Source organism: Podarcis erhardii (assembly GCF_964252035.2).
Source record: "Podarcis erhardii genome assembly, chromosome: 6".
Taxonomy (NCBI): domain Eukaryota; kingdom Metazoa; phylum Chordata; class Lepidosauria; order Squamata; family Lacertidae; genus Podarcis; species Podarcis erhardii.
Window position 1 is genome coordinate 23,895,699 of NC_138510.1, and position 19,423 is coordinate 23,915,121.

Here is a 19,423-nt window from a genome sequence, read left to right on the forward strand (position 1 = left end):
CACAAGGTATCAAATCTACTCGGTTTATTTATATAAATGCAAAATAAGAACTTTCACTGGATAGTGGACAAGCTCCCTCTCTTTGAAACGCTTCGTGGGTACATTTGCCAGTTTCCTACATTCTACATTTTCCAGTCGTGTAGTTTTGGTCTTGTGACGCAAGTTTTTACCACCCTTCTTCTTTTCTGGGCAGTCTGCCAAACAAGAGGCCTATATTTCCAATGTGGCAAGACAGCTGCCTGTATTACCAAACAACCCGCCCTCAAATTATGGCCTCTGACTTTTATACTATGATTAGGTGGCCATAGAGCTTGGACCTAACAAGCCTCTCTGGACTGGTGGTGTTTGCACATAATGCTAAAACCATAGTTTGGTGTTACAAGGACTAACCGCAAGAAGCCTTGGGGCTCCTGTACACCCTGCTTTTCCTTCCTCCTGCCAAATCTACTCTGGAAAGTTGGGGGGAACCTTCTGAACAGATTTAGGGCACATGGAGGGTGAGGAGAACGTTGCATTGCAGAAGCAGAAATCCTTGCGCTGACAGAACATTCACAGAGTGCAAAATTGGATGCAACCCAAAGATCCAAATCTGAGTGTACCAACATAGCAGATCTTCTTCTTCCTTCCCTCCACTCCTGCAGCAGATTCACAGCAATGAGGTGAGGTACTCACGTACCCAAGTTAGTTGGTAACATGTAACTCAATGCCAAATATTCATGTGTAACTTACATGCATGTGAGGCATGATGCATCCCTTCCACACTTACTCAGAGAGTTAACTTCTAGAGAACAAGGGGCAGGAAGGCAGGTGGGACCAATCCACAGGTAGGCATCAGGACAGCCAAAAATGTCACAAAAAAATTGAGACAGATCTGGGGGACTGCTGGGTTTTTAAATTTTCAGAAATGGCAGAACAGCCATTGTATGCTTCTTTGTTCCATCCAGCCTAAAGACGATGTGTGTCCCATCTAGCCTGATGGAAAGTTCTGAAGAAAGTTAGCTCCTTGTTTTGTCTTGTTTTTGTTAGTTATCATAGAAAGGTGTTGCCCAACTATGGATTTGGGGGGATTTCCTTCTGGAGCAACACAGTTTGCTTTCTCAGAGAGGAAAGAAACTCCACAGCAGTTTTAGCAAGTCACACTTCTGAAAACTGTGTTGCAAGAAAAAGAAAACAGTAATCTAACAGGTTTCCTTAAAAAAAAAATGTAGAAGGAAAAGCAGGCACAAAATAGGTAACAGATTATTAGGGAACACTAATAGGGAACACTCAGCAGCTGGGTAATTCCAGTGGAGGAAAGAGGGAGAGGAGGAGGAACAGAAGTCTGTAACTGCCCTGATGGAGGTACAAAAAGATGGTTTGAGCACATTAAAGGGGGTAACTGATCTTTTGCGAGCCATCTTGTGTATGAGCTCTGGAAGACAATCAAGTCACCTGACAGCACACTGGCCTTATTCCGACTCTTTGGTGCTGCTCAGATTCACTCCCCTTGATACAGGGTGTCTCCAATTCAATGATTAAAGCCCCCTTTTATATCCTCCACTCCCCTTTCATTTTAGTCTGAAGCAGAGCTTTGTCAGTAGAATGTGCTTCAAACCCATGGGGAGGGGGGAGAGAAAAACTCCCTTCATAGCTGCACTTGGGGGCCCTCACTCATGCAAAGCCAAGAATTCCTGCTGTGAGAAATCAAAGCAGCTCCTGTAGCTAAAGCACAGAACAATGCAGCTTTCTTGGCCCCTGTTTACTGCCAGAGCTGAAGAGAAGAGGCAACTATAGCCTTCCAATCTTCTTCCGCATTCCCTCCTCCCCTGAGCACGTATACTTTGATCTCCAAGCCAAAAAAAAAAAGGGTCCGCAAGCTATATTAATTGGAAAGATATTTTTTTTTAAGATATTCCACTTTAGAGAAAAACTTTCCCCATTTCCCCCATAACTTACAATGATCCCCAGATAGAGCAGGATTCCCTGTCTATCACACAGCGGCTTTGTTCCCTGCGCCAAGTAGACTTCAATAAATTCCCAAGTGTTGAGCTAGTCTAGTGAATGGCAGGCACCTGTGTGTGGATTGTGCCTTTACCAAGCCTTGGAAAATATTTTGGGGAAACATTAGCTGAATCCAGTGTGTTCAAGCACACCATTTCACCCATCAGTTCAACCATCAAAAATCCAAAATAGTCATTTTTAATCTATATATCGTATCAGGAACCTTCCCCCCCCCCAATAAAAAATTGAATAATTTTGTTTGGTGACCTGATTCTGAATCTCAAGTAGTTAGGAAATTCCTGAGACTACAAAGGGATTTTTAAAAAAAATACTTCAAGAGTTTTTTTAAATGATCTATTATTCAATTGAATCTAGCATCATTAACAACAATAACAGATCCTTGCTAGGTCAGGCCATATATCCATCTAGAACAGGGGTGGGCAACCTAAGGCCCCGGAGGGGGGGGGATCCGGCCCAATCACCTTCTCAATCTGGCCTGCAGACGGTCAGGGAATCAGCATGCTTTTACATGAGTAGAATGTGTGCTTTTATTTAAAATGAATCTCTGGGTTATTTGTGGGGCATAGGAACTCATTCATTTTTTTCCCCAAAATATAGTCCAGCCCACCACATGGTCTGAGGGACAGTGGACCGGCCCCCTGCTGAAAAAGGTTTCTGGCCCCTGATCTAGAATGACCACTTGCTCATCACTAAATAAAGGAAAGGATGGAAGTAAACATAAAATTGCTAAAATATTTGCACACACTGATTTATATGAACATCTGAATTCTGTAGTTTAAAATAAAAAATAAAAAAATTTCAAGACACCTGACCACAGTGGGGAAGGCTGTGACCAGGTTAACTTTGTGCCAGCTCAGTCTGCAGCCCAGATGTTAACTGTGGATATGCAACTTCAAAGCCTCTGTTCTCCTGTCTTCTGGTTCGTTATATTTAACCTGGACTTGGATCAGACAATCCATCAAACTGAGGATGCATTCCTTTAAAGTAGGACACATGGGCACTCTAATCTAGTCCAGCATCCCATTTCAAAAAATTGGTCCGCTATATAGGAACCATACTATAGGAACCATACATGCTATTTATCTATTTAACAACATGCAGGACATAAACTAACAGTCCTCTCTTATTCAGTCAATGAGAGATCTCAGATCTGGATAATTATATCTAGTGCTTTTTTCTAAAAAAAAAAATGTTTAGGGTATTCTCATTTTCCTACTCATATTGAAATACTGCCCCTTGGTGAGGCTAAACTTAGATTCACAAAATGTTTAGGGGTATGCGTCCCCCTGCGTCCCCCCAGGAAAAAAGCACTGATTATATCTCAGCTTAATCAGGTAAGATATGAATGAGCCTTGTGCTTTTAGACATAGCCGTTTACATGAGTGCACAAGTCTTCCATTAACTACTGTTTCCCGTTTGTATAAACCTGGAAACTATGGTTTACAATTGTCTCCACTTTTCCCACAGCTAACATGATATGTGGTTGGATCAGCTGGACTGAATTCCATGTGTGTGAACCGAGTACAATCTAGTTCAGTTCTCCACAGCACGGTTCGAAATTAGCAGGACACCAGGCGCATTTTGCACCTAAAGATTCTCCATTTGCGAGCACCTCAAGAAGTCTAGGTGCCATTTTTTTGTGCCTGGCTGACTCCCAAGGATTACTCAAATGTATGTGCTTTGAAGCCTCAAAGTATATATTAAGGATAGACAATATGTTAGGAGTTTAACAATAAAGGATAGAGTGTTTTGAAAACTGAAGTATGGCACGAATATTTTTTATCGTGAACACCAAATTAAACATGCATTAACAATTTCTGTTAAAATGTGATATTAACCATGTGTCACATGTGAATTGTGTATTATTATTATCAAAATAATAAATAAAAAGTGTTGCTGACTGCTCCTCAATAGTGACTAGACATTCTATTTTGGCACCCACAACCCAGGATCCCAGGAGCCATTTGGTTCCTAGCTTTTCTAACTCAGTTTCTAACACTGCTCCACAGCATACATTCATTTTATGCAGATCTTCTGTCTCTCCCCTTACTCCCCGTTTCCCCCCCCCCCCGGCCTAAAAAGCCCTGAACCTCGTAACCTTTCCACATAAGGGAGTTGTTCAACCCCTTGAACATTTTGCCCAGAAACACACCACAAATTTTAGAAATGAACTTCTGTGCCTGGTTAAGGAAGGCCTACAGCGCTTTTTTAAAAAAACAAATTGCCAATTTAATAAAAGGAATATGAAAGGTATCTGGGGTCAAACGGAGAACTTCATTGTCTTAAAAGAGAAAAGGGTCCTTCTCTTCCTGAAAGCTGCTGTTTTAGCACCAACCATTTCCTCAAATAAAATGCAAAGTTCGCTTTCTGTTGCTGTACTTTGGAAGCACCTCTACAAGGAAGGTTGATTGGGTCCACATACACACAAAGTGAGCTGACTAAGTAAGCAGAATCTTAGTAATGATGAGCAGATTGCTCCTGTTTGCTGTGCTCTGAGTTCATGTTTATTCCAAAAGCCCTTCTACCATCCACTGACTCACAGGCTGTTGGGAGAAGATCTACTTTTTAGGGCATGAACACAAAGCTCTAACCCCTTTGATTGCTGGTTAGCCTCAAAGGAGGAAAGAAACAAAAAACAGACCATGGATTCAGAGATGATGGCTGGAAAGTCAAGCAGATCCAAGGATGAGGCGACACAGAAGAATAAATTGTGGGTGATACCGTTAAAAAAATAAATTTAAAAATCCTGAACTAACAGCTAAGAACAGTAGCCACTAACCACACATTCACATGTTGCAAATCTAGTAGAAAAACCAAATAATTTCTCCCCCTAGGACACAAAGCCCTCCCTTTCTGATCCACAACACTAAACACAACTGGCTCCTACTCCCAGTCCCCTTTATTTGGTGTTCTGGTTATGGAATTCCTTTCCTTTCCCAAATTTGTCTGGCACCACCATCATCATTTTTTTGTATGCCAATTTCAGTTTCTCTTGTTTGCTAGGGCTTTTAGAAGCAATTATGGTTTACTGCCTGCAGTTGCTCCCTTTTCCCTGGCTGAATTGGTTTTTGTATGGTGTTTTAATTATTACTGTTGGGAGTTTTATATTCCTTTTATTGGTTTGTAAAGCTGCCTTGAGGGTTGGCTCTTTTCTTGTGTGTGTGTGTTTTTTTTGTGTGTGTGTGTAGAGGAAAGGTGGGGTAGACAGTATTCAAATAAATAAAATGCCTATGGCAAGGCCGCTGAAACCCTCTTTTACCACAAATTACGTCAAAATGGCACATAAGCCAAGGACAGAAGATATAATATTGATTTATCAAAATATTTATAAATCTGAGAGCAGCATTGCCACATGGGTAACCTTCCAGGGGTCACTTTCCAGCAAGGGGCAGAGGCAAAAGAAACAGATATGATTCTTATCTTTGTACAGTAGTCTACATTTTAGCCACTCAAAGGTCCGGTTTGCACCCACCCACCCCTCTTCATCCAGGCAAGCAGCGTGGTGTTATCACTACTCAAGGATACATTCCAAAAGCACTCAAAGAGGCTGTGAAGCAGAGCCAGCAAACACACGTTTCCAGATGCATTGTAATTTCTAAGAGTGTGTTTTGACAAAACTTGGTAGATCTCAGGTAGCAGAGGTGCTTTCAGTTGCGGCTGGCTCAAGACCTTTTACAGTCTGAAACGGAACAGGGAGAAAAGCAAAAGGGAACCTTCCCCCTAGTCGAAGAACGTACCACTCAAGGCCAGTCAAATTATTTTGGCAACTGGTGCAGAAAATACCACAAACACTTCTCCCTGGCAGCAAAAAAATAAAACAATAATAATAAAAGGTAACACTTGGCTGCATGAGGTGCCTGCCTCACCCTGTCTAATGGTAGGGCCAGGCCAGCATCTAGTCTTCTTTAAAGAAAATAATGGAACACAAGAAGCTGCCTTATGCAATTTCAGGCCATTGGTCCATCTAGCGCAGTACTGTTTGCACTGACTGGCAGCAGCTCTCAAGGGTTTCAAGCTAGAGTCTTTCAGAGCTCTACCTGGAGACTGAACCACTGAACCATGGTCATAGCTGTCATCTTACAGATTTGAATATAAGGGACCAGCAGCCTCGGAAATAAGGGATCAGCAGCCAAAATAAGGGATTTTAGTCAGCCAGCAGCCACACGAAGCCTCAAGCGGTGGTTCCCACAGCACAGCAACCCGGCAAAGGGGACGCAGCAAGGAAAACCACCGTCACCTCTCCGCTGGGAAGCGCTGAGCAAAGGCAATTCCCCAGGCAACGCGGCCGATTTGATCGGCACAAAGCATGCAAGCTCCCCCCCCCCCCAGTCGTTCTTAGACTCCTTACTGGGTGAGCAACGCAGCCAAGCAACACAGTTGGAGCCTCCCTCCTCCCTGGCCGGCAGGGAGGGAGGGAGAGGATCTGCTTCCTTTGAAACCTGGGAAATTTAAGGGACATCATCAATAAGGGACAGCAGCGGGAAATGGCGCTGGGATAAGGGAGTTTCCTGCCAAATAAGGGACGGTTGACAGCTATGACCATGGTCCTTCTGTGGAGAAGTGGCAGGGCATAAGAGGGAGGAAGGTAAAATTAGATGTGGAGTTTACAGAGCAGACATTCATACCTCAGGTCCATAACGCTTCATTTCAGCAAGGAAATATTCTCACACAACACAGCAAAGGTGTGTCATAAAATAAGTATTTTAGCCTATTGATCAATTCAGAACTATCCCTGGAAAAAATCAGAGAGGCACCTAAATGTCACCCCTTCGTACTTTGTAAGGGGGCATGTAATTGGGGAGGTAAATCAGGACCCATTTGTCTGAGACATACAGGTGGGGTTAAGGTTTTGACACAGATAAAAGAGGGGAAACACTGCAATGGCCAGATGCAAGCCATGATGGTAGGATCCTGTCCTTCTGGTAGTAGAAAAATTGGGAATCCGATGCTGGATCTGAAGTAATCAAACCAGGAGGCTTGTGCAGATGTTCTCAAAGCACAAATAGTCAACATGTGAGGCGGTGGGGAGATCAAGATCATGTCAATCCCAATCTCTACCACTTGATGACACCTTGGACACAGAACCTTGTATTTGTAAGCATGAAATGTACCTTGCAGAAAAGCACACACTCATGTGCCAACACAACATTGTCTGAGAGAGCCACACTTTCCTCCTTCTTTGTTTGCCTCAGGCAAACCTTTTAAGTAGTTTCATTAAATGAGGTTCAATGGAAAAGCAGAGCAGTACTGGGTCATTTTTGCTTTAATATTTCAGACTTTGCACTTCATCCCAGGGAACTCTGGGCAGGGTCCTCCTTCGGGGAGCGACTATAACTGACTTGTTATGCACTGGGATAGCTCAGTAGAGCCCGAGACTCTTAATCTCAGGGTTGTGAGTTTGAGCCGCACAATGGGCAAAAGATTCTTGAATTGCAGGGGGTTCAACTAGATGATGCTCAGGATCCCTTCCAACACTACAGTTCTATTATTTGCTTGCAGAAGGTTTCAGAATCAATCCTTGGTCTCTCCAGTTAAAAGGATTAGATGTGAATGGTCTCTGCCTGTGACGCTGGAGAGCTGTTGTCATTCAGAGCAAACAGGCAACAGTGGTGGGCTAGACTGACAGGTATTCTGACCTGATACAAGGCAGCTTCCTATGTGCAAGAGCACAGGAAGTTACCTGGGACAGCTCCAGACTATAAAGCTAAAGCACACCCAACACACATTTACTGTAAACCACATGACTTCCCCCAATGAATCCTGGGAACTGTAGCTTCCTTCTCACAGACCTATCATTTCCAGCACCTTTAACAAATTGCAGTTCCCAGGATTCTTGGGGGGTGGGGAGTGCCATGTGCTTTAAATGTGCATTGAATGGTGCCGAACTGCCCTATTAAATTCTGAAGAAATGCTCAAGCACCCTGAGAATGAGGCAATAAAACTGAAGCCTCTTTCTCAGAGGAGGAAAGCTTTCAAGAAAACAGAGGACAAATTTTGGCAGTGTTCAAGCCCAGTTCAAAGGTGCTGCTGGCTTGGTAGATCTGTTGCTTGATGGATAGATAAGAAGGCATAACCTGTTTGTAGAATTTGCTACCGTAAGATGTGACGATAGCTTAGATGGCTTCGAGAAAGATGAACGGAGCAAATTCATGGAGAACGTCTAGTAATTGCCACTAGACAGCATCTTAAAAAGCAGAGACATCACCTTGCCAACAAAGGTCCATATTGTTAAAGCTATGGTTTTCCCAGTAGTGACGTATGGAAGTGAGAGCTGGACCATAAAGAAGGCTGATCGCAGAAGAATTGATGCTTTTGAAGAAGAGAAGACTCCCTGGAAAAGATCCTGATGTTGGGAAAGTTTAAGGGCACAAGGAGAAGGGGACGACAGAGGACGAGATGGTTGGACAGTGTTCTCGAAGCTACCAGGATGAGTTTGACCAAACTGCGGGAGGCAGTGGAAGACAGGAGTGCCTGGCGTGCTTTGGTCCCTGGGGTCATGAAGAGTCGGACACGACTAAACGACTAAACAACAACAACAACAACAACAACAACAACTAGAAGAAGGCTAGATTCAAAAGATTCCAGCATTCACAGACTGGCTTCTTGTGAGGCAGCCAACACACTTTGCCACTTGGTAGGGCCTGGCTAACACAGGATGCCTCAGAATATCACTTGCTAGAGACAAACAACCAAGGAGGAGAGATTGTTGCCTTCACGTTCTGTTTGTGTGCTTCCCAGAGGCATTTGGCTGAGGAGCGAATAAATATATAAAGGGTGCAGAAATTATGATAAGAAAACACAGTCTACATATGCTTATCGGAGAGAAATGTTTAATTGGACTTGGGTTTTGTTTTTCTAGTGCAACACCATGTAAGAGAGAATAGAGATGCCAACATTCTGCTAGCTTTCCATGCACGCCTGAGGACCAGCTGTTCACTTCAAGACCATGTGGCAATCAGATTAGGGTGCAGCCGACACACAAACACACACAAACTCATTACAGATTGTCATAAGAAACTGATTTTCATAATCATCCAATATGTCAATCTGCTGTGTTCTGTACTACTAACCTTCTGCTTTTTTGTATATTTCAGCTCGAGTAAGCATTTTATTAAATTTAGCACCCACAAAAGATCAGCGCAGAAAAAGATTTCTGGTTCCTAAGCAGAGTTGCCACCCAGCAGCCTCAAAATCGTCTCACCAAGTATGTCTCTTTATGTATGAATGTACACGCATTTGAATCCACAGACAGCCAAATAAAAAGAAACTCAGCCAGCTGGCAACAGTTCTAGGTAATGGCCAGTTTAAAATTTTCATTTTTAAAAATATTGAAATACATCCATTATTATTTCTGTCACCCTATATAAAAGATACTACATAATTAACCAGTTTTAAATATTTTCCTTTTTTTATTTTAGCAGCTGCTCAGGAGTTACATGCTAAACATTGGAAGCAACTAAAAATACCAAAGATGAATGGATGGGGGCGGATTAATAAAATATGGGAGCAAGCTGTAATGGCTAAATTGGCAAACCATATAAGGCTGAGGAAAATGCACCAAACATTAGATATATTTATAAATAAGTCGAAACCATGCATAGGATTTGGTACCCAGAATGCTTTATTTCCAAGAAGGCTATATTGCTTTGATTTAATATGAGGAAACACAACGGCGATAAGGTACAACCTGGATTAATTAGAAATATGACGATTTCTAATAAATGCCCTAAGGCACATTTATTGTGGAATATAGAACGTTATGTATTTGTGCCTAGTTTCTGAAATTTTATTTTGTTTTAAAAGTCATATATGGCTTTGCAAGTATTTAAAAATAAATAAATTTAAGAGATTACCCTGTCTACAAGCAATGGACATTATGAAGTATCTCAAGAAGCAAAGACCGTCCTACATGCCACCCATTCTGCCCTGGATTCCCCACTTTGGATTCCACCCTCATCAATAAGCTGTAATGACAGCCGATCTGGCAAGCCCAAGAGTCTCCCTGGTTTAGACTACAGCGCCACCCTCGTCCCTTTTACCTTTTAATGACAGCTCTTTGTTAGCAGAAACAAGGCAAGGGGTACTTAATGCTGGTTTAATGTAGAACCCACACAGACAAAGAGGGCTTACTGACCATGCTTCAGATCGCTGTTTTAATTTAAAGAAAGGACAGAGGGCAAATGGTAAGATTAACCCTTGTGGGCAAAATCCTAGTTGAATGCAAATATTATCTTTCTGACAGCACCAATTTAACAGGGCGACTGCCTTCCTGAGGATTCCTGCTGGATGGTTTAGCCGCCCCCCCTTTGGCAATACCCTTATTGGGTTAATCCTTAGGATGTTCTGACCGACTCCCCCACCCCCCTTTAAAAGGAAAGGGATTAATCCATTTCAAGACATCTCCTATAAAAAGTGACTGGAAAGAAACGCTGAAATACAACAGCTTGCACAGAATGTCAGCGGGGTGAAGGATGGAGGGGTGTGTGTGTGTGTGTGTGTGTGTGTGTGTGTGTGTGGACTCCAGCACTTGCAAACAAGGGCACACCCACCTTTGTTACTCCAGCTGGAGGGAGATGCATGAAAAATGGCAACAGTGATGAGAAAGGATGCGGTGGTCTTCCAGGACAGAGAACCTGTCCAGAGATCGAGAGAAAGATAGAAAGAGGAACAGGAAGAGAAAGAGAAAGAGAGAAAGGAGGGGGAGATCTATAGGCTTAATTCCCCCCTCACAGATAAAAGATGGATGCGTGAACCCCATCCCCACACAGTTCCTTCATCCTTAAAAAGCAACAACAGGCTTGTCCTTAGGGTGAGAGGCAGAAAATGAAGAGGACCACCAGACACTCCCCTGCTCCATTGAATTCATTTGTTCTCCACCAGCAATCCTTCATAACAAGAGCCCCACCTTGATTCTCTCTTCATCTCTCCTTCTCTCCCCTACACATTAGTCACACCGCAGAGTAAGACCACAGGAAGTCAGGCCTGATTCTGACACAGAGAAGGCTGTCTGCAGCCTATTCATCACAGCTCGGTCACGGAGAAAAACACCCACCCACGGCGACACAGCTCTACCTGAATCTTGCCACAGTTACCCATAGCTGTGAACTTTCAGATTTGAAAATAAGGGATCAGCAGCCTCGAAAATAAGGGATCAACAGCCTCACCAGTCCCGGGGACATACGGGATATCTAACAATCTGGGATAGCAGCAGGAAGCAGCGGAAAACGGTGCTGGAATAAGGGAATTTCCTGCAAAAAAAGGGAAGGTTGACAGCTATGCAGTTATCACCAGTCGGCACTCTGGTACACAGACACATACTACCTTCAACACTGGCGGGTGAACACAGCCATTGCGACGAGTAGCATGGCCGGCCTACCCATGAGGCAAGCTGAGGAGAACGCCTCAGGCGGCAGAATCCAGAGGGGCAGCCGATCCAGCCTCCAAGGAATGCACTGTCCACTGCTGCACATTCCTTGGAGGCCGAATCTGCCCCCTCCTCAGCAGGTTCTCCTCCCACCCTTGTTCTCAATGTAGATAATTGTTCCCCCCTCACAGATCCTTTTTAGTATATTTTCTTTTCATTGAAAGAAATTTAAATGGTTCGCAAAAGCTTGGACACAACAGTAATAAAACATTATAAAACCAAAGTGGCAAAAAGAAATCAGGTAGGCTATAGGTATAAAATGAGAGGGGAGGAAGGGACCTTTCCAGTTCCCAAACAGAACAAGTGGGGATGTAGAAGGCAAAATGATAAACATGCGTTTACATTGCAGAAGCACTCAAATAGCCAAGGATCCAGAGATGATATTGGTGGGGCTGATTATTCAGGTTTTGAAGTCCATGAATTTTCTTTTTTTGATTATGTATTCTGGCTAACGATACGTTGAATAAAAAGCAAAAGCAGCAATATCGGCCCATAAGAGACCTTCCAAATTAGGCCGATGCCTTTATTGGTCCAAACTACATATCACAAAAGTCCTGTGAACTGTACACCAGATTCAGTGTCCAAGAAACAACAGCATGTGTGCCTTCTCCAAAATCCCATGGCAGCAGTTGGTAAACAGGATAGTGTTCCATATAGACCTTGTGCAGTTGAAGCAACCTTGGCAAGGGCATCTCAGCCAGAACAAGCAACCAAGAAGCAGGATCTTGTGTCCTCCATGCAAGAATCCAAGAAATTGGGATGGACCACAAAGGTAACCTAGTCCAACCGCCTGCAGTGTAATCTTTTGCCCAATGTGGGGCTCAAACCCACAACCCTGAGAGTAAGAGTCTCATGCTCTACTACAGGGGCTGGCAAACTAAGGCCTGGGGGCTGGCAAACTAAGGCCCGGGGGCCAGATGCGGCCCCCCAGGATCGTAAATCTGGCCCATGGACCCTGCCGCCCGCTCAGTTAGTCCCCATGCACTGCGGATACCTTGCCGCACAGGGAGTGATTTCCATGACACTAGCACGGCTTCTGGGTGGGCGGTGACGCTGGCGCCGCTGAGGTAAACCTGGCGCGGCCATGGACGGAGAGGTCAGTGGGCGGGTGGCAGGTCTGGGCCGTGCCATGGGCATTGTGAAGGGCGCGTCACGGGGCTTCAGCCAGAGCTTTGTGCGCCTGCTGCCACCATGCCTGGCTTGGTGCTGCTGCTGGTGGCGAGCTTGGCGGCCACACTGGAGCAGCTGGAGGGCAAGCTGTGTGCCACCTGCCCAGCGCTCTGCGTGCACGGCCTGCCCGGTGACCCAGCCTCGGACAATGGGTCGCAGCGCGTGGTGCACACCGCCTGGGAGCTATATTTTCAAAATATAGTCATGCCCCCTGATGAAAAAGTTTGCTGACCCCTGCTCTACTATATCTAGGAATCTTGATATGCCTCCCCAACTGACTTATGTGCCCTGGGCTTTGCAACGCAGCTTGACCATCTCGACCAGCTTCCCCATTGCCTCAGATATCCCTTCTCCAGTCAGGGCAGAGCAGCCCTGCACATGCCACCGGTGGCCTTGCAGTTTCCTCAGCCCCATTTTTTCTGCCACCTCCAGGGGGGGGCCACGCTCCAGGCAAGTCTTGCTTGTTGGCCAGCAGCACCACAGGCACCTCTTGAAAGAGCTCGTCACACAGCAGGACTTCCAGCTCAGACCTGGCCTCCTCAAAGCGAACGTAATCCACGCTGTCCACCACGAATACCAGCCCGTCTGTGTTGGGCTGGTAATGCCTCCAGAATGGCCTGACCCGTTCTTGACCACACACATCCCACATGATGAAAGAGACGTTGGTGATGGGCCTTATTGTTTCCACGTGGAAGCCAATGGTGGGAATAGTCATTATGGTTTCATTCAGCTTCAGCTTACAGAGGAGGGTTGTTTTGCCAGCTGCATCCAGGCCCAGCAGGAGAATACGAGCCTCCATCCCATAGAAACTCTGCAAAGCACTCTGAATCCGGCTGAGTAATTGTCCCATGGTGAAATGCTGTTGTACCTCCAATGCAGCCTCTGTGTAGCCCCGGGAAGGACTGCTTCCTGTATACATGTAGATAGTCGGGCGTTGTTCCATTGGCTCAGCCCTAGGGAGGCGTGGTGTGGAACTGTCATTACTGGCTTGCTGGCAGCTGACATGCTGGAAGTTTTGCAGACCGGCTCTCTGATGCAGGAAGTTTTGCTGGCTAAGAGGAGTGATTCAGCATTCTGACTGTACAAGTCATGGAGTGAGTTTTGCTGCTGCCTGAGATGCAAACAGTTTTTAATCCATATCAACAAATCTAGTTTGCTATGGTTATCTGTATTCACTGTGGAGCCTTTTGGCACTGTAATAATAATAATAGATGTTTTTCTTTTAATAATGTAAAAAACACCACTGGCAGTTTTTCAACATTTGAAAAGTGAAGTTTCTTAAGACCCACTAAGTTCTGGTTTGATTGGTTGGTATCTGCACATCTTTTAAGAAGACCAGCAAAATATAACAGATAAAAGCATTTAGAATACAGTCTTTTCATTTTATGTAGGATACAACCCATCCTGATCTGGTGACAAACAATGTAGCAGGACGAATAAATACAGATAATTTAAAATAAATTGAAATTGTATTGTCAATTGCAGTTATATTGACTATTCATGTTTCTACTTAAGATTCAGTAGGACTTATTCCTTTGGAAGTATGTTTACAATTGCATCCTAAGATTATTTCTCTCTCTTTTTAAATAAAATATCTGTTTTTATTGATACTTCTCCTAAGACCTACCCAATACAATGTATCTTTTAAATAAAATATCTGTTTTTACTGATACTTCTCCAAAGACCTACCCAATACAAAGTATCTTTTAAATAAAATATCTGTTTTTACTGATACTTCTGCAAAGACCTACCCAATACAAAGTATATTTTCATAATACACCAGAATAAAAGAAATACTTTAAAAATGTAATCTAAAAAGGGACAGAGGCAAGAAAGAAAAAAAGAGAAAAGAAAATTTAAAATGATTAAAAGACTCTGTCCTGCAGCTTAATATAGCATTTACTCATCATTAACATCCAACTATCCTATTTTCTATAAGCCAATATTTTTTTTCAATCTTCAAATTCAGATATTAAAAGTTCCCTGACATGAAAAAGAGACCCCACGTATTGCATACAGACTACAGATCAAGCCTGGCTTGGAAACTTTTATAGGAATCTCTCCTTGTCATGTGACCTTCTCTGTCCTTGCAGTATTCAATATGCTTGTGACCTGGCTAACCATGCTGTAGTTAACCTTCTGGGCCAGTATCCAGTGGGGGTACACAAAAGAAAATTATTGTCTCTAAGGCTCAAGACCCACAATAGGTTCAAACCCTGATGGAACAGTGAGATGCTCACACCTTATTGCTACCAAGCTGTATGAGTTGCCTGTAGTTTCAAAAAATTGGTTCCTAGAATTCCCCTGCTAAGAATGCTAGTCATCATAAGATATTTTCCTAGTGCTGCATTTATTTTCCTGGCTGCTGGAAATTCTTGCTAGATCGCTTTCAGAGTCATTTACACGATATCTTAAAGACATCTTAGGTGTTACTGTTGAGCCCTCTAGACTTCATGTAATTGTGTTTCCCAGTAGGAAGCTTGCCATTTACAATTAGATCAAATGTCTAAGCAAACACTAATTGGTCAATATCCAATCTGATATTATCAGGCCTTCCTGTGCTGCTCTCACAGTATCAGAAGAGATGGAACTGCCCTTTTATTTTGTCATTTTAAAGCTGTCATTGTCTGTGCTCAGTAATGATAGAGGGTAGGAAATCTCTCCCCGCCCCCCCCCGTCAAGGACCACATTGCTTGGAGATAATTTTTCAGAGGCCACATGCCATTGGTGGCCAGGGCAGAGCCAAATGTGAGTGAAGTTTGCAGCACTGCAGGATCGCACAGCTCCCTCTCTTTCTTCTGTGCCACCCTCTTGCTGGAACACTTCCTCAGCTGTGTGCCACCTCCCACCATGTGCCACCATCAGGAGAATCTCAAGAAATGAAGCCAGGGCCATGTTGCCCACAGAGTGCAGGTTCCCAACCACTGGGCTAGTTTGACACTCATAAAATCAAGAGATGTCTGGGTGAGAGCTCCCTAGAGCAGGAGTGGGAAACCCTTTTCCAGTTGGGGGGGGGTCTTTTTCCTTCTGGGCAACCTTGCACAGGCAATATGCCAGCAGTGGATGGGGCCATAGTTGAAAGTAGGCAGAACAGTAGATGTGAATTTTACCTTTGTACAGTAAGCTGGTTCCTTCCTTCCTTCCTTGTCTCCTCCATCATACAAACAAGGAAGCATTATCAAAACTCAAGGACACAGTCCAGCCAGGCCAAAAAAATGAAAGAAAGTGCAGATCAGAGCAGGGGAAGGGGGTGGTTTGGGGTGACTTGGAAGAGAGTGCCAAGGGTCAGATAGATACAGTGGTACCTCGGGGTGCGAACGGGATCCGTTCCGGAGCCCCGTTTGCATCCTGAACAGAACATAAGATGTGTCGGTGCGTCGCATTTTGCCACTTCCACACATGCGTGTGACGTCATTTTGAGCGCCTGCATATGCGCGAGCGGCGAAACCTGGAAGTAATGTGCTCCGTTACTTCCGGGTTGCCGTGGAGCGCAAGCTGAAAGCACTACTCAACTTGAAGCACATTCAACCCGAGGTATGACTGCACGTACAGTGGTACCTCGGGTGAAGAACTTAATTTGTTCTGGAGGTCGGTTCTTAACCTGAATCTGAAGCACCACTTTAGCTAATGAGGCCTCCCACTGCTGCTGCGCCGCCGTCGTGCAATTTCTGTTCTCATCCTGAAGCAGAGTTCTTAACCCGAGGTACTATTTCTGGGTTAGCGGAGTCTGTAACCTGAAGCATATGTAACCTGAAGCGTAGGTAACCCGAGGTACCACTGTATTCACTTTGTGGGCCTGGAACAAATTTATTGCTAAACAGGCTAACACTCAGGTACATAAGAAATTGGAAGCAACCAAGATAACAAACTAAAGCTTCAACCTGTAACAACTGGAGAAAATGTTTGCCATTACCCATTGCTACGTTCCCCATCTCTAGGGGTATAACATCGCATGCATGAATGTTTTTCTTGGGGAAGAGAGCACCTCTCCTATCTACCAACAGAATTGTGAGCTTTCTGTGACTTAATAAGTCTTTGCTGAAGATATCTAGCATAGCTATTAGTAGTCTACAGAAAGCAGTTGCTTTTATGCTCTGCTTTCTACGCCAAGGCTATCTAGCTCAAGTCTTAAAAACAAACATCTTTGTTTAGGCTGACTGTGTTTCCCCTGGACCTTCAAAGACTGCATGCATCGACACGCAACACATCTCTTATTCCGTCATGCTGTTTGGCTCATGCTCTACAAAGGAGCTTCGGCCTAGCAATTGGGAGATCTAAAGAGCCCTGGTCTGAAAGGGGCACTTTGTAGTTCATGGGCTCAGGAAGATGAAACCTACCATTTTCTTTAAGGTGTTCGTTTCCCCTGGCTGTGAAAAACAACACACAACTGGTCATGCCAGCAAAGTCTTCAGTAATACTAACAGACTGAAATTCTCAGCTGGTTTGGGCAACAGCTTCTGTTTTCCAGATAAGGCAGGTAGGTATTCTGTAGAACAGAGATAACCAACATGGTGCCCTCCACAAGTTGCTGATCCCTGATGATTGACTATGCTGCCTGGTGTTGATGGGGGTTGTAGTCCAACAACCTTTGGAGGGTACCATACATATTGGCTAGCATTAGATAGCTTGTTTGCTCTGCATGTTCTGAAAATGCTGGTGACTAATAGCATCATGCTGTACTATTAAAATCCTTATAGGTGCATTTGAGAGCCAGGTAGATTATAATAGTGAGTGGACTAGGGCCTATGAATCACCCACCCTCCCCTCCCCACCCCACCAAAAAATATTTTCCTAGGAGTTTGCAACTAGTGGTGAGTAGGTCTGCTTTGGAGATAAACAGATGGCTGCTGAACAAAGAGGCCCCAAGCCAGTTGGGATGAGTTTCTTACCTAACAGCTGCCCCACATGTGCTCATTTCTCTCACTTACCACCCACAAACATCTATCAAAATAGAACAGCCTTGTTCTTGCACATGCTGACTTCCTACTCACTGTGTGCTTTAAAACTCAATTGTCCATTATATTAATTAAAACATAGGAATAACGTTTTTTAACACTGATTTCCTGTGTGGCATTCCTATGCACACTTCTCTGGGAGAAAGCCTCATTGAACACAGCAGGACCTACTTCCCAGTAAACATGCACTGGATGCTCCAGCAGGCTCTCACAAGCTCCTTACAAGGAGTTAGACCATTGGTCCATCAAGCTCAGTATTGTTTACATGCTGTCTTACAATGACTCTCCAAGGTTTCACATAGGAGTCTTTCCCAGTCCTGTCTAAAGATGCTGGGAGTGCTCAAAATTAGCAAGGTCCCAGGTGCATTTAGCACCTGGCTATCAGTCACTTACAAGGGACACAGGTGGCGCAGTGGGTCAAACCACAGAGCCTAGGACTTGCCAATCAGAAGGTCGGCAGTTTGAATCCCTGTGACGGGGTGAGCTCCCGTTGCTCGGTCCCCGCTCCTGCCAACCTAGCATTTTGAAAGCATGTCAAAGTGCAAGTAGATAAATAGGAACCACTCCGGCGGGAAGGTAAATGGCATTTCCGTGCACTGCTCTGGTTCTCCAGAAGCGGCTTAGTCATGCTGGCCACATGACCCGGAAGCTGTACGCCAGCTCCCTCGGCCAATAAAGTGAGATGAGCGCCGCAACCCCAGAGTCGGTCATGACTGGACCTAATGGTCAGGGGTCCCCTTTACCTTAATCAGCCACTTACAGGTTTTAATATTTGGTTGGGAGCCACCCAGAATGACTGGGGAAAGCCAGCCAGATGGGCGGGGCATAAATAACAGTATTATTATTATTATTATTATTATTATTATTACTTAAAGCCTTACCCATGAAAGCTTACTCTACAGCACTACTGATTCACTGCTATGCCATACTCTCCCCACTCAGCCATAGACCTGCAGCTTTTCAATTTCCAAACCAATCCCGTCTTTGCAGCAAATCAATACGTTTGATAATTAGCTGCATATTGGACTTTTCCGTCCTGTGTTGCAACTAACAAAGCAGAATTACTGATGGCACAGAGGACAACTCCCAAGGTGGTCATATTAAACTTTCTTCATAATATAAATGTCCAATAAGCAGTGTATCAATCTGTCAAAATCACCAGCTGTGAATGAAATCTGCTCCCTGGGATGGTTCATTGTGAAAAATGTAATCAAGAATAAGTTTATAAAACTTATTGTGGGTAAAGGCCTAACAAAAACAAAAGGCTCACTAAAGATCCAACGTACCTAACACAGTGGGCTAGATTCTCCATTAAATAGCAACTTAGTTGTCCCACTATTTCAAGCATCCTGCATAAACAAAGATACAAATTACCCCTTCATTGTTTCTGTCTTTGGTACTAGAAAGAGATTAGAAATCTCTCCCGGTTCTCACCTTTTACCTCCTTGATTGGTTGCTGAAATTTGTCAATGACCCATCTGTGTCTGGGTGCTTCCACACTAGACTTTAGTGTGCAACAAGCATGTTTTGCTTAGTTACCTATCATGAGGTATCCACACAATGCCATCACCAGGTCATTGCCATCCTGTATTATCTTAAGACAAATGCACAATGTGCCAATCTAACCCTGCTCAAATTTGACTGGCAGTATTACCCTCAGACAGACAAAAGCTAGCTAACCAAGGGAACCCCTTGGCCCTAAGCCACCAGTTTAGAATCAAGGCTAATAGTTTCCATTTAGCGTTGTATCTGGACTCACTGCTGTGTGGGTGGCACCACGATATTACCCTGTCGCACAATTAATTACATACAATACAAATTCTTACTGGCAACCATGACAAGTACTTGTTGATTAGCTCTAAATGCAGAGGTA

At 44.2% G+C, this 19,423-nt stretch overlaps 1 protein-coding gene and 1 pseudogene across 3 annotated transcripts in view; both read right to left on the minus strand.

Moving 5' to 3' along the window:
* The window catches only part of SRC (SRC proto-oncogene, non-receptor tyrosine kinase), a 90,397-nt gene that overhangs the window by 53,110 nt on the left and 17,864 nt on the right, over window positions 1-19,423 (minus strand). The gene's annotated exons all lie outside the window — the stretch shown is intronic.
* LOC309344121 (ADP-ribosylation factor 6 pseudogene) lies at window positions 12,725-13,706 on the minus strand (annotated as a pseudogene). The gene has a single exon. The product of its transcript is annotated as an ADP-ribosylation factor 6 pseudogene (transcript).